Below are 16,983 nucleotides of genomic sequence, written 5' to 3'. Positions count from 1 at the left end.
CATGGATCGCTTTCCTGATTTTCAAAAGTTCATTAAAAATATTCTTCAAGAGATATGCAAATATATTCAACGGATTCTTGTTCAGGGCATGCTTGACTATGACTGTTTACAATTTCAAGACATTCCAAGATACTTTTGGGGTCTTTTTTGAATAAAAAGTTAAGTCACTGCCGAAGTGCACAGACTTTCCTCATTTTCAAAAATTCATTAAAAATATTCCTTAAGAGATATGCAAATATTTTCAATTGATTCTTGTTCAGGGCGTCGTTGACTATGACTGAGTACAATTTCAAGACATTCCAACATACTTGGAATGTCCAAGTGCATGGATCGCTTTTCGGATTTTCAAAAATTCATTAAAAATATTCTTCAAGAGATATGCAAATATAGTCAACGGATTCTTGTTCAGGGCATGCTTGACTATGACTGTGTACAATTTCAAGACATTCCAAGATACTTTTGGGGTCTTTTTTGAATAAAAAGTTAAGTCACTGCCTAAGTGCATGGATCGCTTTCCTGATTTTCAAAAATTCACTAAAAATATTCCTTAAGCGATATGCAAATATTTTCAACGGATTCTTGTTCAGGGCGTCGTTGACTATGACTGAGTACAATTTCAAAACATTCCAACATACTTGGAATGTCCAAGTGCATGGATCGCTTTCCTGATTTTCAAAAGTTCATTAAAAATATTCTTCAAGAGATATGCAAATATATTCAACGGATTCTTGTTCAGGGCATGCTTGACTATGACTGTGTACAATTTCAAGACATTCCAAGATACTTTTGGGGTCTTTTTTGAATAAAAAGTTAAGTCACTGCCTAAGTGCACAGACTTTCCTCATTTTCAAAAATTCATTAAAAATATTCCTTAAACGATATGCAAATATTTTCAATGGATTCTTGTTCAGGGCGTTGTTGACTATGACTGAGTACAATTTCAAGACATTCCAACATACTTGGAATGTCCAAGTGCATGGATCGCTTTCCGGATTTTCAAAAATTCATTAAAAATATTCTTCAAGAGATATGCAAATATATTCAACGGATTCTTGTTCAGGGCATGCTTGACTATGACTGTGTACAATTTCAAGACATTCCAAGATACTTTTGGGGTCTTTTTTGACGAAAAAGTTAAGTCACTGCCTAAGTGCATGGATCGCTTTCCTGATTTTCAGAAATTCTTTAAAAATATTCCTTAAACGATATGCAAATATTTTCAACGGATTCTTGTTCAGGGCGTCGTTGACTATGACTGAGTACAATTTCAAGACATTCCAACATACTTGGAATGTCCAAGTGCATGGATCGCTTTCCTGATTTTCAAAAGTTCATTAAAAATATTCTTCAAGAGATATGCAAATATATTCAACGGATTCTTGTTCAGGGCATGCTTGACTATGACTGTTTACAATTTCAAGACATTCCAAGATACTTTTGGGGTCTTTTTTGAATAAAAAGTTAAGTCACTGCCGAAGTGCACAGACTTTCCTCATTTTCAAAAATTCATTAAAAATATTCCTTAAGAGATATGCAAATATTTTCAATTGATTCTTGTTCAGGGCGTCGTTGACTATGACTGAGTACAATTTCAAGACATTCCAACATACTTGGAATGTCCAAGTGCATGGATCGCTTTTCGGATTTTCAAAAATTCATTAAAAATATTCTTCAAGAGATATGCAAATATATTCAACGGATTCTTGTTCAGGGCATGCTTGACTATGACTGTGTACAATTTCAAGACATTCCAAGATACTTTTGGGGTCTTTTTTGACAAAAAAGTTAAGTCACTGCCTAAGTGCATGGATCGCTTTCCTGATTTTCAAAAATTCATTAAAAATATTCCTTAAGCGATATGCAAATATTTTCAACGGATTCTTGTTCAGGGCGTCGTTGACTATGACTGAGTACAATTTCAAGACATTCCAACATACTTGGAATGTCCAAGTGCATGGATCGCTTTCCTGATTTTCAAAAGTTCATTAAAAATATTCTTCAAGAGATATGCAAATATATTCAACGGATTCTTGTTCAGGGCATGCTTGACTATGACTGTGTACAATTTCAAGACATTCCAAGATACTTTTGGGGTCTTTTTTGAATAAAAAGTTAAGTCACTGCCTAAGTGCACAGACTTTCCTCATTTTCAAAAATTCATTAAAAATATTCCTTAAGAGATATGCAAATATTTTCAATTGATTCTTGTTCAGGGCGTCGTTGACTATGACCGAGTACAATTTCAAGACATTCCAACATACTTGGAATGTCCAAGTGCATGGATCGCTTTTCGGATTTTCAAAAATTCATTAAAAATATTCTTCAAGAGATATGCAAATATATTCAACGGATTCTTGTTCAGGGCATGCTTGACTATGACTGTGTACAATTTCAAGACATTCCAAGATACTTTTGGGGTCTTTTTTGACAAAAAAGTTAAGTCACTGCCTAAGTGCATGGATCGCTTTCCTGATTTTCAAAAATTCATTAAAAATATTCCTTAAGCGATATGCAAATATTTTCAACGGATTCTTGTTCAGGGCGTCATTGACTATGACTGAGTACAATTTCAAGACATTCCAACATACTTGGAATGTCCAAGTGCATGGATCGCTTTTCGGATTTTCAAAAATTCATTAAAAATATTCTTCAAGAGATATGCAAATATATTCAACGGATTCTTGTTCAGGGCATGCTTGACTATGACTGTGTACAATTTCAAGACATTCCAAGATACTTTTGGGGTCTTTTTTGAATAAAAAGTTAAGTCACTGCCTAAGTGCATGGATCGCTTTCCTGATTTTCAAAAATTCATTAAAAATATTCCTTAAGCGATATGCAAATATTTTCAACGGATTCTTGTTCAGGGCGTCGTTGACTATGACTGAGTACAATTTCAAAACATTCCAACATACTTGGAATGTCCAAGTGCATGGATTGCTTTCCTGATTTTCAAAAGTTCATTAAAAATATTCTTCAAGAGATATGCAAATATATTCAACGGATTCTTGTTCAGGGCATGCTTGACTATGACTGTGTACAATTTCAAGACATTCCAAGATACTTTTGGGGTCTTTTTTGAATAAAAAGTTAAGTCACTGCCTAAGTGCACAGACTTTCCTCATTTTCAAAAATTCATTAAAAATATTCCTTAAACGATATGCAAATATTTTCAATGGATTCTTGTTCAGGGCGTTGTTGACTATGACTGAGAACAATTTCAAGACATTCCAACATACTTGGAATGTCCAAGTGCATGGATCGCTTTCCGGATTTTCAAAAATTCATTAAAAATATTCTTCAAGAGATATGCAAATATATTCAACGGATTCTTGTTCAGGGCATGCTTGACTATGACTGTGTACAATTTCAAGACATTCCAAGATACTTTTGGGGTCTTTTTTGACGAAAAAGTTAAGTCACTGCCTAAGTGCATGGATCGCTTTCCTGATTTTCAGAAATTCTTTAAAAATATTCCTTAAACGATATGCAAATATTTTCAACGGATTCTTGTTCAGGGCGTCGTTGACTATGACTGAGTACAATTTCAAGACATTCCAACATACTTGGAATGTCCAAGTGCATGGATCGCTTTCCTGATTTTCAAAAGTTCATTAAAAATATTCTTCAAGAGATATGCAAATATATTCAACGGATTCTTGTTCAGGGCATGCTTGACTATGACTGTGTACAATTTCAAGACATTCCAACATACTTGGAATGTCCAAGTGCATGGATCGCTTTTCGGATTTTCAAAAATTCATTAAAAATATTCTTCAAGAGATAAGCAAATATATTCAACGGATTCTTGTTCAGGGCATGCTTGACTATGACTGTGTACAATTTCAAGACATTCCAAGATACTTTTGGGGTCTTTTTTGAATAAAAAGTTAAGTCACTGCCGAAGTGCATGGATCGCTTTCCTGATTTTCAAAAATTCATTAAAAATATTCCTTAAGCGATATGCAAATATTTTCAACGGATTCTTGTTCAGGGCGTCGTTGACTATGACTGAGTACAATTTCAAAACATTCCAACATACTTGGAATGTCCAAGTGCATGGATCGCTTTCCTGATTTTCAAAAGTTCATTAAAAATATTCCTTAAGAGATATGCAAATATATTCAACGGATTCTTGTTCAGGGCATGCTTGACTATGACTGTGTACAATTTCAAGACATTCCAAGATACCTTTGGGGTCTTTTTTGAATAAAAAGTTAAGTCACTGCCTAAGTGCACAGACTTTCATCATTTTCAAAAATTCATTAAAAATATTCCTTCAGAGATATGCAAATATTTTCAATGGATTCTTGTTCAGGGCGTCGTTGACTATGACCGAGTACAATTTCAAGACATTCCAACATACTTGGAATGTCCAAGTGCATGGATCGCTTTCCGGATTTTCAAAAATTCATTAAAAATATTCTTCAAGAGATATGCAAATATATTCAACGGATTCTTGTTCAGGGCATGCTTGACTATGACTGTGTACAATTTCAAGACATTCCAAGATACTTTTGGGGTCTTTTTTGAATAAAAAGTTAAGTCACTGCCTAAGTGCATGAATCGCTTTCCTGATTTTCAAAAATTCATTAAAAATATTCCTTAAGCGATATGCAAATATTTTCAACGGATTCTTGTTCAGGGCGTCGTTGACTATGACTGAGTACAATTTCAAAACATTCCAACATACTTGGAATGTCCAAGTGCATGGATCGCTTTCCTGATTTTCAAAAGTTCATTAAAAATATTCTTCAAGAGATATGCAAATATATTCAACGGATTCTTGTTCAGGGCATGCTTGACTATGACTGTGTACAATTTCAAGACATTCCAAGATACTTTTGGGGTCTTTTTTGAATAAAAAGTTAAGTCACTGCCTAAGTGCACAGACTTTCCTCATTTTCAAAAATTCATTAAAAATATTCCTTAAGAGATATGCAAATATTTTCAATGGATTCTTGTTCAGGGCGTTGTTGACTATGACTGAGTACAATTTCAAGACATTCCAACATACTTGGAATGTACAAGTGCATGGATCGCTTTCCGGATTTTCAAAAATTCATTAAAAATATTCTTCAAGAGATATGCAAATATATTCAACGGATTCTTGTTCAGGGCATGCTTGACTATGACTGTGTACAATTTCAAGACATTCCAAGATACTTTTGGGGTCTTTTTTGACGAAAAAGTTAAGTCACTGCCTAAGTGCATGGATCGCTTTCCTGATTTTCAGAAATTCTTTAAAAATATTCCTTAAACGATATGCAAATATTTTCAACGGATTCTTGTTCAGGGCGTCGTTGACTATGACTGAGTACAATTTCAAGACATTCCAACATACTTGGAATGTCCAAGTGCATGGATCGCTTTTCGGATTTTCAAAAATTCATTAAAAATATTCTTCAAGAGATATGCAAATATATTCAACGGATTCTTGTTCAGGGCATGCTTGACTATGACTGTGTACAATTTCAAGACATTCCAAGATACTTTTGGGGTCTTTTTTGACGAAAAAGTTAAGTCACTGCCTAAGTGCATGGATCGCTTTCCTGATTTTCAGAAATTCTTTAAAAATATTCCTTAAGAGATATGCAAATATTTTCAATGGATTCTTGTTCAGGGCGTCGTTGACTATGACCGAGTACAATTTCAAGACATTCCAACATACTTGGAATGTCCAAATGCATGGATCGCTTTTCGGATTTTCAAAAATTCATTAAAAATATTCTTCAAGAGATATGCAAATACATTCAACGGATTCTTGTTCAGGGCATGCTTGACTATGACTGTGTACAATTTCAAGACATTCCAAGATACTTTTGGGGTCTTTTTTGACAAAAAAGTTAAGTCACTGCCTAAGTGCATGGATCGCTTTCCTGATTTTCAAAAATTCATTAAAAATATTCCTTAAGCGATATGCAAATATTTTCAACGGATTCTTGTTCAGGGCGTCGTTGACTATGACTGAGTACAATTTCAAGACATTCCAACATACTTGGAATGTCCAAGTGCATGGATCGCTTTCCTGATTTTCAAAAGTTCATTAAAAATATTCTTCAAGAGATATGCAAATATATTCAACGGATTCTTGTTCAGGGCATGCTTGACTATGACTGTGTACAATTTCAAGACATTCCAAGATACCTTTGGGGTCTTTTTTGAATAAAAAGTTAAGTCACTGCCTAAGTGCACAGACTTTCATCATTTTCAAAAATTCATTAAAAATATTCCTTAATAGATATGCAAATATTTTCAACGGATTCTTGTTCAGGGCGTCGTTGACTATGACTGAGTACAATTTCAAGACATTCCAACATACTTTGAATGTCCAAGTGCATGGATCGCTTTCCGGATTTTCAAAAATTCATTTAAAATATTCTTCAAGAGATATGCAAATATATTCAACGGATTCTTGTTCAGGGCATGCTTGACTATGACTGTGTACAATTTCAAGACATTCCAAGATACTTTTGGGGTCTTTTTTGACGAAAAAGTTAAGTCACTGCCTAAGTGCATGGATCGCTTTCCTGATTTTCAGAAATTCTTTAAAAATATTCCTTAAACGATATGCAAATATTTTCAACGGATTCTTGTTCAGGGCGTCGTTGACTATGACTGAGTACAATTTCAAGACATTCCAACATACTTGGAATGTCCAAGTGCATGGATCGCTTTCCTGATTTTCAAAAGTTCATTAAAAATATTCTTCAAGAGATATGCAAATATATTCAACGGATTCTTGTTCAGGGCATGCTTGACTATGACTGTGTACAATTTCAAGACATTCCAAGATACTTTTGGGGTCTTTTTTGAATAAAAAGTTAAGTCACTGCCTAAGTGCACAGACTTTCCTCATTTTCAAAAATTCATTAAAAATATTCCTTAAGAGATATGCAAATATTTTCAATTGATTCTTGTTCAGGGCGTCGTTGACTATGACTGAGTACAATTTCAAGACATTCCAACATACCTGGAATGTCCAAGTGCATGGATCGCTTTTCGGATTTTCAAAAATTCATTAAAAATATTCTTCAAGAGATATGCAAATATATTCAACGGATTCTTGTTCAGGGCATGCTTGACTATGACTGTGTACAATTTCAAGACATTCCAAGATACTTTTGGGGTCTTTTTTGACGAAAAAGTTAAGTCACTGCCTAAGTGCATGGATCGCTTTCCTGATTTTCAGAAATTCTTTAAAAATATTCCTTAAACGATATGCAAATATTTTCAACGGATTCTTGTTCAGGGCGTCGTTGACTATGACTGAGTACAATTTCAAGACATTCCAACATACTTGGAATGTCCAAGTGCATGGATCGCTTTCCTGATTTTCAAAAGTTCATTAAAAATATTCTTCAAGAGATATGCAAATATATTCAACGGATTCTTGTTCAGGGCATGCTTGACTATGACTGTGTACAATTTCAAGACATTCCAACATACTTGGAATGTCCAAGTGCATGGATCGCTTTTCGGATTTTCAAAAATTCATTAAAAATATTCTTCAAGAGATAAGCAAATATATTCAACGGATTCTTGTTCAGGGCATGCTTGACTATGACTGTGTACAATTTCAAGACATTCCAAGATACTTTTGGGGTCTTTTTTGAATAAAAAGTTAAGTCACTGCCGAAGTGCATGGATCGCTTTCCTGATTTTCAAAAATTCATTAAAAATATTCCTTAAGCGATATGCAAATATTTTCAACGGATTCTTGTTCAGGGCGTCGTTGACTATGACTGAGTACAATTTCAAAACATTCCAACATACTTGGAATGTCCAAGTGCATGGATCGCTTTCCTGATTTTCAAAAGTTCATTAAAAATATTCCTTAAGAGATATGCAAATATATTCAACGGATTCTTGTTCAGGGCATGCTTGACTATGACTGTGTACAATTTCAAGACATTCCAAGATACCTTTGGGGTCTTTTTTGAATAAAAAGTTAAGTCACTGCCTAAGTGCACAGACTTTCATCATTTTCAAAAATTCATTAAAAATATTCCTTCAGAGATATGCAAATATTTTCAATGGATTCTTGTTCAGGGCGTCGTTGACTATGACCGAGTACAATTTCAAGACATTCCAACATACTTGGAATGTCCAAGTGCATGGATCGCTTTCCGGATTTTCAAAAATTCATTAAAAATATTCTTCAAGAGATATGCAAATATATTCAACGGATTCTTGTTCAGGGCATGCTTGACTATGACTGTGTACAATTTCAAGACATTCCAAGATACTTTTGGGGTCTTTTTTGAATAAAAAGTTAAGTCACTGCCTAAGTGCATGAATCGCTTTCCTGATTTTCAAAAATTCATTAAAAATATTCCTTAAGCGATATGCAAATATTTTCAACGGATTCTTGTTCAGGGCGTCGTTGACTATGACTGAGTACAATTTCAAAACATTCCAACATACTTGGAATGTCCAAGTGCATGGATCGCTTTCCTGATTTTCAAAAGTTCATTAAAAATATTCTTCAAGAGATATGCAAATATATTCAACGAATTCTTGTTCAGGGCATGCTTGACTATGACTGTGTACAATTTCAAGACATTCCAAGATACTTTTGGGGTCTTTTTTGAATAAAAAGTTAAGTCACTGCCTAAGTGCACAGACTTTCCTCATTTTCAAAAATTCATTAAAAATATTCCTTAAGAGATATGCAAATATTTTCAATGGATTCTTGTTCAGGGCGTTGTTGACTATGACTGAGTACAATTTCAAGACATTCCAACATACTTGGAATGTACAAGTGCATGGATCGCTTTCCGGATTTTCAAAAATTCATTAAAAATATTCTTCAAGAGATATGCAAATATATTCAACGGATTCTTGTTCAGGGCATGCTTGACTATGACTGTGTACAATTTCAAGACATTCCAAGATACTTTTGGGGTCTTTTTTGACGAAAAAGTTAAGTCACTGCCTAAGTGCATGGATCGCTTTCCTGATTTTCAGAAATTCTTTAAAAATATTCCTTAAACGATATGCAAATATTTTCAACGGATTCTTGTTCAGGGCGTCGTTGACTATGACTGAGTACAATTTCAAGACATTCCAACATACTTGGAATGTCCAAGTGCATGGATCGCTTTTCGGATTTTCAAAAATTCATTAAAAATATTCTTCAAGAGATATGCAAATATATTCAACGGATTCTTGTTCAGGGCATGCTTGACTATGACTGTGTACAATTTCAAGACATTCCAAGATACTTTTGGGGTCTTTTTTGACGAAAAAGTTAAGTCACTGCCTAAGTGCATGGATCGCTTTCCTGATTTTCAGAAATTCTTTAAAAATATTCCTTAAGAGATATGCAAATATTTTCAATGGATTCTTGTTCAGGGCGTCGTTGACTATGACCGAGTACAATTTCAAGACATTCCAACATACTTGGAATGTCCAAATGCATGGATCGCTTTTCGGATTTTCAAAAATTCATTAAAAATATTCTTCAAGAGATATGCAAATACATTCAACGGATTCTTGTTCAGGGCATGCTTGACTATGACTGTGTACAATTTCAAGACATTCCAAGATACTTTTGGGGTCTTTTTTGACAAAAAAGTTAAGTCACTGCCTAAGTGCATGGATCGCTTTCCTGATTTTCAAAAATTCATTAAAAATATTCCTTAAGCGATATGCAAATATTTTCAACGGATTCTTGTTCAGGGCGTCGTTGACTATGACTGAGTACAATTTCAAGACATTCCAACATACTTGGAATGTCCAAGTGCATGGATCGCTTTCCTGATTTTCAAAAGTTCATTAAAAATATTCTTCAAGAGATATGCAAATATATTCAACGGATTCTTGTTCAGGGCATGCTTGACTATGACTGTGTACAATTTCAAGACATTCCAAGATACCTTTGGGGTCTTTTTTGAATAAAAAGTTAAGTCACTGCCTAAGTGCACAGACTTTCATCATTTTCAAAAATTCATTAAAAATATTCCTTAATAGATATGCAAATATTTTCAACGGATTCTTGTTCAGGGCGTCGTTGACTATGACTGAGTACAATTTCAAGACATTCCAACATACTTTGAATGTCCAAGTGCATGGATCGCTTTCCGGATTTTCAAAAATTCATTTAAAATATTCTTCAAGAGATATGCAAATATATTCAACGGATTCTTGTTCAGGGCATGCTTGACTATGACTGTGTACAATTTCAAGACATTCCAAGATACTTTTGGGGTCTTTTTTGACGAAAAAGTTAAGTCACTGCCTAAGTGCATGGATCGCTTTCCTGATTTTCAGAAATTCTTTAAAAATATTCCTTAAACGATATGCAAATATTTTCAACGGATTCTTGTTCAGGGCGTCGTTGACTATGACTGAGTACAATTTCAAGACATTCCAACATACTTGGAATGTCCAAGTGCATGGATCGCTTTCCTGATTTTCAAAAGTTCATTAAAAATATTCTTCAAGAGATATGCAAATATATTCAACGGATTCTTGTTCAGGGCATGCTTGACTATGACTGTGTACAATTTCAAGACATTCCAAGATACTTTTGGGGTCTTTTTTGAATAAAAAGTTAAGTCACTGCCTAAGTGCACAGACTTTCCTCATTTTCAAAAATTCATTAAAAATATTCCTTAAGAGATATGCAAATATTTTCAATTGATTCTTGTTCAGGGCGTCGTTGACTATGACTGAGTACAATTTCAAGACATTCCAACATACCTGGAATGTCCAAGTGCATGGATCGCTTTTCGGATTTTCAAAAATTCATTAAAAATATTCTTCAAGAGATATGCAAATATATTCAACGGATTCTTGTTCAGGGCATGCTTGACTATGACTGTGTACAATTTCAAGACATTCCAAGATACTTTTGGGGTCTTTTTTGACAAAAAAGTTAAGTCACTGCCTAAGTGCATGGATCGCTTTCCTGATTTTCAGAAATTCTTTAAAAATATTCCTTAAACGATATGCAAATATTTTCAACGGATTCTTGTTCAGGGCGTCGTTGACTATGACTGAGTACAATTTCAAGACATTCCAACATACTTGGAATGTCCAAGTGCATGGATCGCTTTCCTGATTTTCAAAAGTTCATTAAAAATATTCTTCAAGAGATATGCAAATATATTCAACGGATTCTTGTTCAGGGCATGCTTGACTATGACTGTGTACAATTTCAAGACATTCCAAGATACCTTTGGGGTCTTTTTTGAATAAAAAGTTAAGTCACTGCCTAAGTGCACAGACTTTCCTCATTTTCAAAAATTCATTAAAAATATTCCTTAAGAGATATGCAAATATTTTCAATGGATTCTTGTTCAGGGCGTCGTTGACTATGACCGAGTACAATTTCAAGACATTCCAACATACTTGGAATGTCCAAGTGCATGGATCGCTTTCCGGATTTTCAAAAATTCATTAAAAATATTCTTCAAGAGATATGCAAATACATTCAACGGATTCTTGTTCAGGGCATTCTTGACTATGACTGTGTACAATTTCAAGACATTCCAAGATACTTTTGGGGTCTTTTTTGACGAAAAAGTTAAGTCACTGCCTAAGTGCATGGATCGCTTTCCTGATTTTCAGAAATTCTTTAAAAATATTCCTTAAACGATATGCAAATATTTTCAACGGATTCTTGTTCAGGGCGTCGTTGACTATGACTGAGTACAATTTCAAGACATTCCAACATACTTGGAATGTCCAAGTGCATGGATCGCTTTCCTGATTTTCAAAAGTTCATTAAAAATATTCTTCAAGAGATATGCAAATATATTCAACGGATTCTTGTTCAGGGCATGCTTGACTATGACTGTGTACAATTTCAAGACATTCCAAGATACTTTTGGGGTCTTTTTTGAATAAAAAGTTAAGTCACTGCCTAAGTGCACAGACTTTCCTCATTTTCAAAAATTCATTAAAAATATTCCTTAAGAGATATGCAAATATTTTCAATTGATTCTTGTTCAGGGCGTCGTTGACTATGACTGAGTACATTTTCAAGACATTCCAACATACTTGGAATGTCCAAGTGCATGGATCGCTTTCCTGATTTTCAAAAGCTCATTAAAAATATTCTTCAAGAGATATGCAAATATATTCAACGGATTCTTGTTCAGGGCATGCTTGACTATGACTGTGAATAATTTCAAGACATTCCAAGATACCTTTGGGGTCTTTTTTGAATAAAAAGTTAAGTCACTGCCTAAGTGCACAGACTTTCCTCATTTTCAAAAATTCATTAAAAATATTCCTTAAGAGATATGCAAATATTTTCAATGGATTCTTGTTCAGGGCGTCGTTGACTATGACCGAGTACAATTTCAAGACATTCCAACATACTTGGAATGTCCAAGTGCATGGATCGCTTTCCGGATTTTCAAAAATTCATTAAAAATATTCTTCAAGAGATATGCAAATATATTCAACGGATTCTTGTTCAGGGCATTCTTGACTATGACTGTGTACAATTTCAAGACATTCCAAGATACTTTTGGGGTCTTTTTTGACGAAAAAGTTAAGTCACTGCCTAAGTGCATGGATCGCTTTCCTGATTTTCAGAAATTCTTTAAAAATATTCCTTAAACGATATGCAAATATTTTCAACGGATTCTTGTTCAGGGCGTCGTTGACTATGACCGAGTACAATTTCAAGACATTCCAACATACTTGGAATGTCCAAGTGCATGGATCGCTTTCCTGATTTTCAAAAGTTCTTTAAAAATATTCTTCAAGAGATATGCAAATATATTCAACGGATTCTTGTTCAGGGCATGCTTGACTATGACTGTGTACAATTTCAAGACATTCCAAGATACCTTTGGGGTCTTTTTTGAATAAAAAGTTAAGTCACTGCCTAAGTGCACAGACTTTCATCATTTTCAAAAATTCATTAAAAATATTCCTTAAAAGATATGCAAATATTTTCAATGGATTCTTGTTCAGGGCGTCGTTGACTATGACCGAGAACAATTTCAAGACATTCCAACATACTTGGAATGTCCAAGTGCATGGATCGCTTTCCGGATTTTCAAAAATTCATTAAAAATATTCTTCAAGAGATATGCAAATATATTCAACGGATTCTTGTTCAGGGCATTCTTGACTATGACTGTGTACAATTTCAAGACATTCCAAGATACTTTTGGGGTCTTTTTTGACGAAAAAGTTAAGTCACTGCCTAAGTGCATGGATCGCTTTCCTGATTTTCAGAAATTCTTTAAAAATATTCCTTAAACGATATGCAAATATTTTCAACGGATTCTTGTTCAGGGCGTCGTTGACTATGACTGAGTACAATTTCAAGACATTCCAACATACTTGGAATGTCCAAGTGCATGGATCGCTTTCCTGATTTTCAAAAGTTCATTAAAAATATTCTTCAAGAGATATGCAAATATATTCAACGGATTCTTGTTCAGGGCATGCTTGACTATGACTGTGTACAATTTCAAGACATTCCAAGATACTTTTGGGGTCTTTTTTGAATACAAAGTTAAGTCACTGCCTAAGTGCACAGACTTTCCTCATTTTCAAAAATTCATTAAAAATATTCCTTAAGAGATATGCAAATATTTTCAATTGATTCTTGTTCAGGGCGTCGTTGACTATGACTGAGTACAATTTCAAGACATTCCAACATACTTGGAATGTCCAAGTGCATGGATCGCTTTTCGGATTTTCAAAAATTCATTAAAAATATTCTTCAAGAGATATGCAAATATATTCAACATATTCTTGTTCAGGGCATGCTTGACTATGACTGTGTACAATTTCAAGACATTCCAAGATACTTTTGGGGTCTTTTTTGACAAAAAAGTTTAGTCACTGCCTAAGTGCATGGATCGCTTTCCTGATTTTCAGAAATTCTTTAAAAATATTCCTTAAACGATATGCAAATATTTTCAACGGATTCTTGTTCAGGGCGTCGTTGACTATGACTGAGTACAATTTCAAGACATTCCAACATACTTGGAATGTCCAAGTGCATGGATCGCTTTCCTGATTTTCAAAAGTTCATTAAAAATATTCTTCAAGAGATATGCAAATATATTCAACGGATTCTTGTTCAGGGCATGCTTGACTATGACTGTGTACAATTTCAAGACATTCCAAGATACCTTTGGGGTCTTTTTTGAATAAAAAGTTAAGTCACTGCCTAAGTGCACAGACTTTCATCATTTTCAAAAATTCATTAAAAATATTCCTTAAGAGATATGCAAATATTTTCAATGGATTCTTGTTCAGGGCGTCGTTGACTATGACTGAGTACAATTTCAAGACATTCCAACATACTTGGAATGTCCAAGTGCATGGATCGCTTTCCGGATTTTCAAAAATTCATTAAAAATATTCTTCAAGAGATATGCAAATATATTCAACGGATTCTTGTTCAGGGCATGCTTGACTATGACTGTGTACAATTTCAAGACATTCCAAGATACTTTTGGGGTCTTTTTTGACGAAAAAGTTAAGTCACTGCCTAAGTGCATGGATCGCTTTCCTGATTTTCAAAAATTCATTAAAAATATTCCTTAAGCGATATGCAAATATTTTCAACGGATTCTTGTTCAGGGCGTCGTTGACTATGACCGAGTACAATTTCAAGACATTCCAACATACTTTAAATGTCCAAGTACATGGATCGCTTTCCTGATTTTCAAAAGTTCATTAAAAATATTCTTCAAGAGATATGCAAATATATTCAACGGATTCTTGTTCAGGGCATGCTTGACTATGACTGTGTACAATTTCAAGACATTCCAAGATACTTTTGGGGTCTTTTTTGACGAAAAAGTTAAGTCACTGCCTAAGTGCATGGATCGCTTTCCTGATTTTCAGAAATTCTTTAAAAATATTCCTTAAACGATATGCAAATATTTTCAACGGATTCTTGTTCAGGGCGTCGTTGACTATGACTGAGTACAATTTCAAGACATTCCAACATACTTGGAATGTCCAAGTGCATGGATCGCTTTCCTGATTTTCAAAAGTTCATTAAAAATATTCTTCAAGAGATATGCAAATATATTCAACGGATTCTTGTTCAGGGCATGCTTGACTATGACTGTGTACAATTTCAAGACATTCCAAGATACTTTTGGGGTCTTTTTTGAATAAAAAGTTAAGTCACTGCCTAAGTGCACAGACTTTCCTCATTTTCAAAAATTCATTAAAAATATTCCTTAAGAGATATGCAAATATTTTCAATTGATTCTTGTTCAGGACGTCGTTGACTATGACTGAGTACAATTTCAAGACATTCCAACATACTTGGAATGTCCAAGTGCATGGATCGCTTTTCGGATTTTCAAAAATTCATTAAAAATATTCTTCAAGAGATATGCAAATATATTCAACGGTTTCTTGTTCAGGGCATGCTTGACTATGACTGTGTACAATTTCAAGACATTCCAAGATACTTTTGGGGTCTTTTTTGACAAAAAAGTTAAGTCACTGCCTAAGTGCATGGATTGCTTTCCTGATTTTCAAAAATTCATTAAAAATATTCCTTAAGCGATATGCAAATATTTTCAACGGATTCTTGTTCAGGGCGTCGTTGACTATGACTGAGTACAATTTCAAGACATTCCAACATACTTGGAATGTCCAAGTGCATGGATCCCTTCCGGATTTTCAAAAATTCATTAAAAATATTCTTCAAGAGATATGCAAATATATTCAACGGATTCTTGTTCAGGGCATGCTTGACTATGACTGTGTACAATTCCAAGACATTCCAAGATACTTTTGGGGTCTTTTTTGACGAAAAAGTTAAGTCACTGCCTAAGTGCATGGATCGCTTTCCTGATTTTCAAAAATTCATTAAAAATATTCCTTAAGCGATATGCAAATATTTTCAACGGATTCTCGTTCAGGGCGTCGTTGACTATGACTGAGTACAATTTCAAGACATTCCAACATACTTGGAATGTCCAAGTGCATGGATCGCTTTCCGGATTTTCAAAAATTCATTAAAAATATTCTTCAAGAGATATGCAAATATATTCAACGGATTCTTGTTCAGGGCATGCTTGACTATGACTGTGTACAATTTCAAGACATTCCAAGATACTTTTGGGGTCTTTTTTGAATAAAAAGTTAAGTCACTGCCTAAGTGCACAGACTTTCCTCATTTCCAAAAATTCATTAAAAATATTCCTTAAGAGATATGCAAATATTTTCAATGGATTCTTGTTCAGGGCGTCGTTGACTATGACCGAGTACAATTTCAAGACATTCCAACATACTTGGAATGTCCAAGTGCATGGATCGCTTTCCGGATTTTCAAAAATTCATTAAAAATATTCTTCAAGAGATATGCAAATATATTCAACGGATTCTTGTTCAGGGCATGCTTGACTATGACTGTGTACAATTTCAAGACATTCCAAGATACTTTTGGGGTCTTTTTTGACGAAAAAGTTAAGTCACTGCCTAAGTGCATGGATCGCTTTCCTGATTTTCAAAAATTCATTAAAAATATTCCTTAAGCGATATGCAAATATTTTCAACGGATTCTTGTTCAGGGCGTCGTTGACTATGACCGAGTACAATTTCAAGACATTCCAACATACTTTGAATGTCCAAGTACATGGATCGCTTTCCTGATTTTCAAAAGTTCATTAAAAATATTCTTCAAGAGATATGCAAATATATTCAACGGATTCTTGTTCAGGGCATGCTTGACTATGACTGTGTACAATTTCAAGACATTCCAAGATACTTTTGGGGTCTTTTTTGACAAAAAAGTTAAGTCACTGCCTAAGTGCATGGATTGCTTTCCTGATTTTCAAAAATTCATTAAAAATATTCCTTAAGAGATATGCGAATATTTTCAATTGATTCTTGTTCAGGGCGTCGTTGACTATGACTGAGTACAATTTCAAAACATTCCAACATACTTGGAATGTCCAAGTGCATGGATCGCTTTTCGGATTTTCAAAAATTAATTAAAAATATTCTTCAAGAGATATGCAAATATATTCAACG

This window comes from Microchirus variegatus (genome assembly GCF_963457635.1).
Source record: "Microchirus variegatus genome assembly, chromosome: 22".
Lineage (NCBI taxonomy): Eukaryota > Metazoa > Chordata > Actinopteri > Pleuronectiformes > Soleidae > Microchirus > Microchirus variegatus.
The sequence above is the reverse complement of the archived record's forward strand: the minus strand, read 5'-3'. Positions refer to the sequence as shown.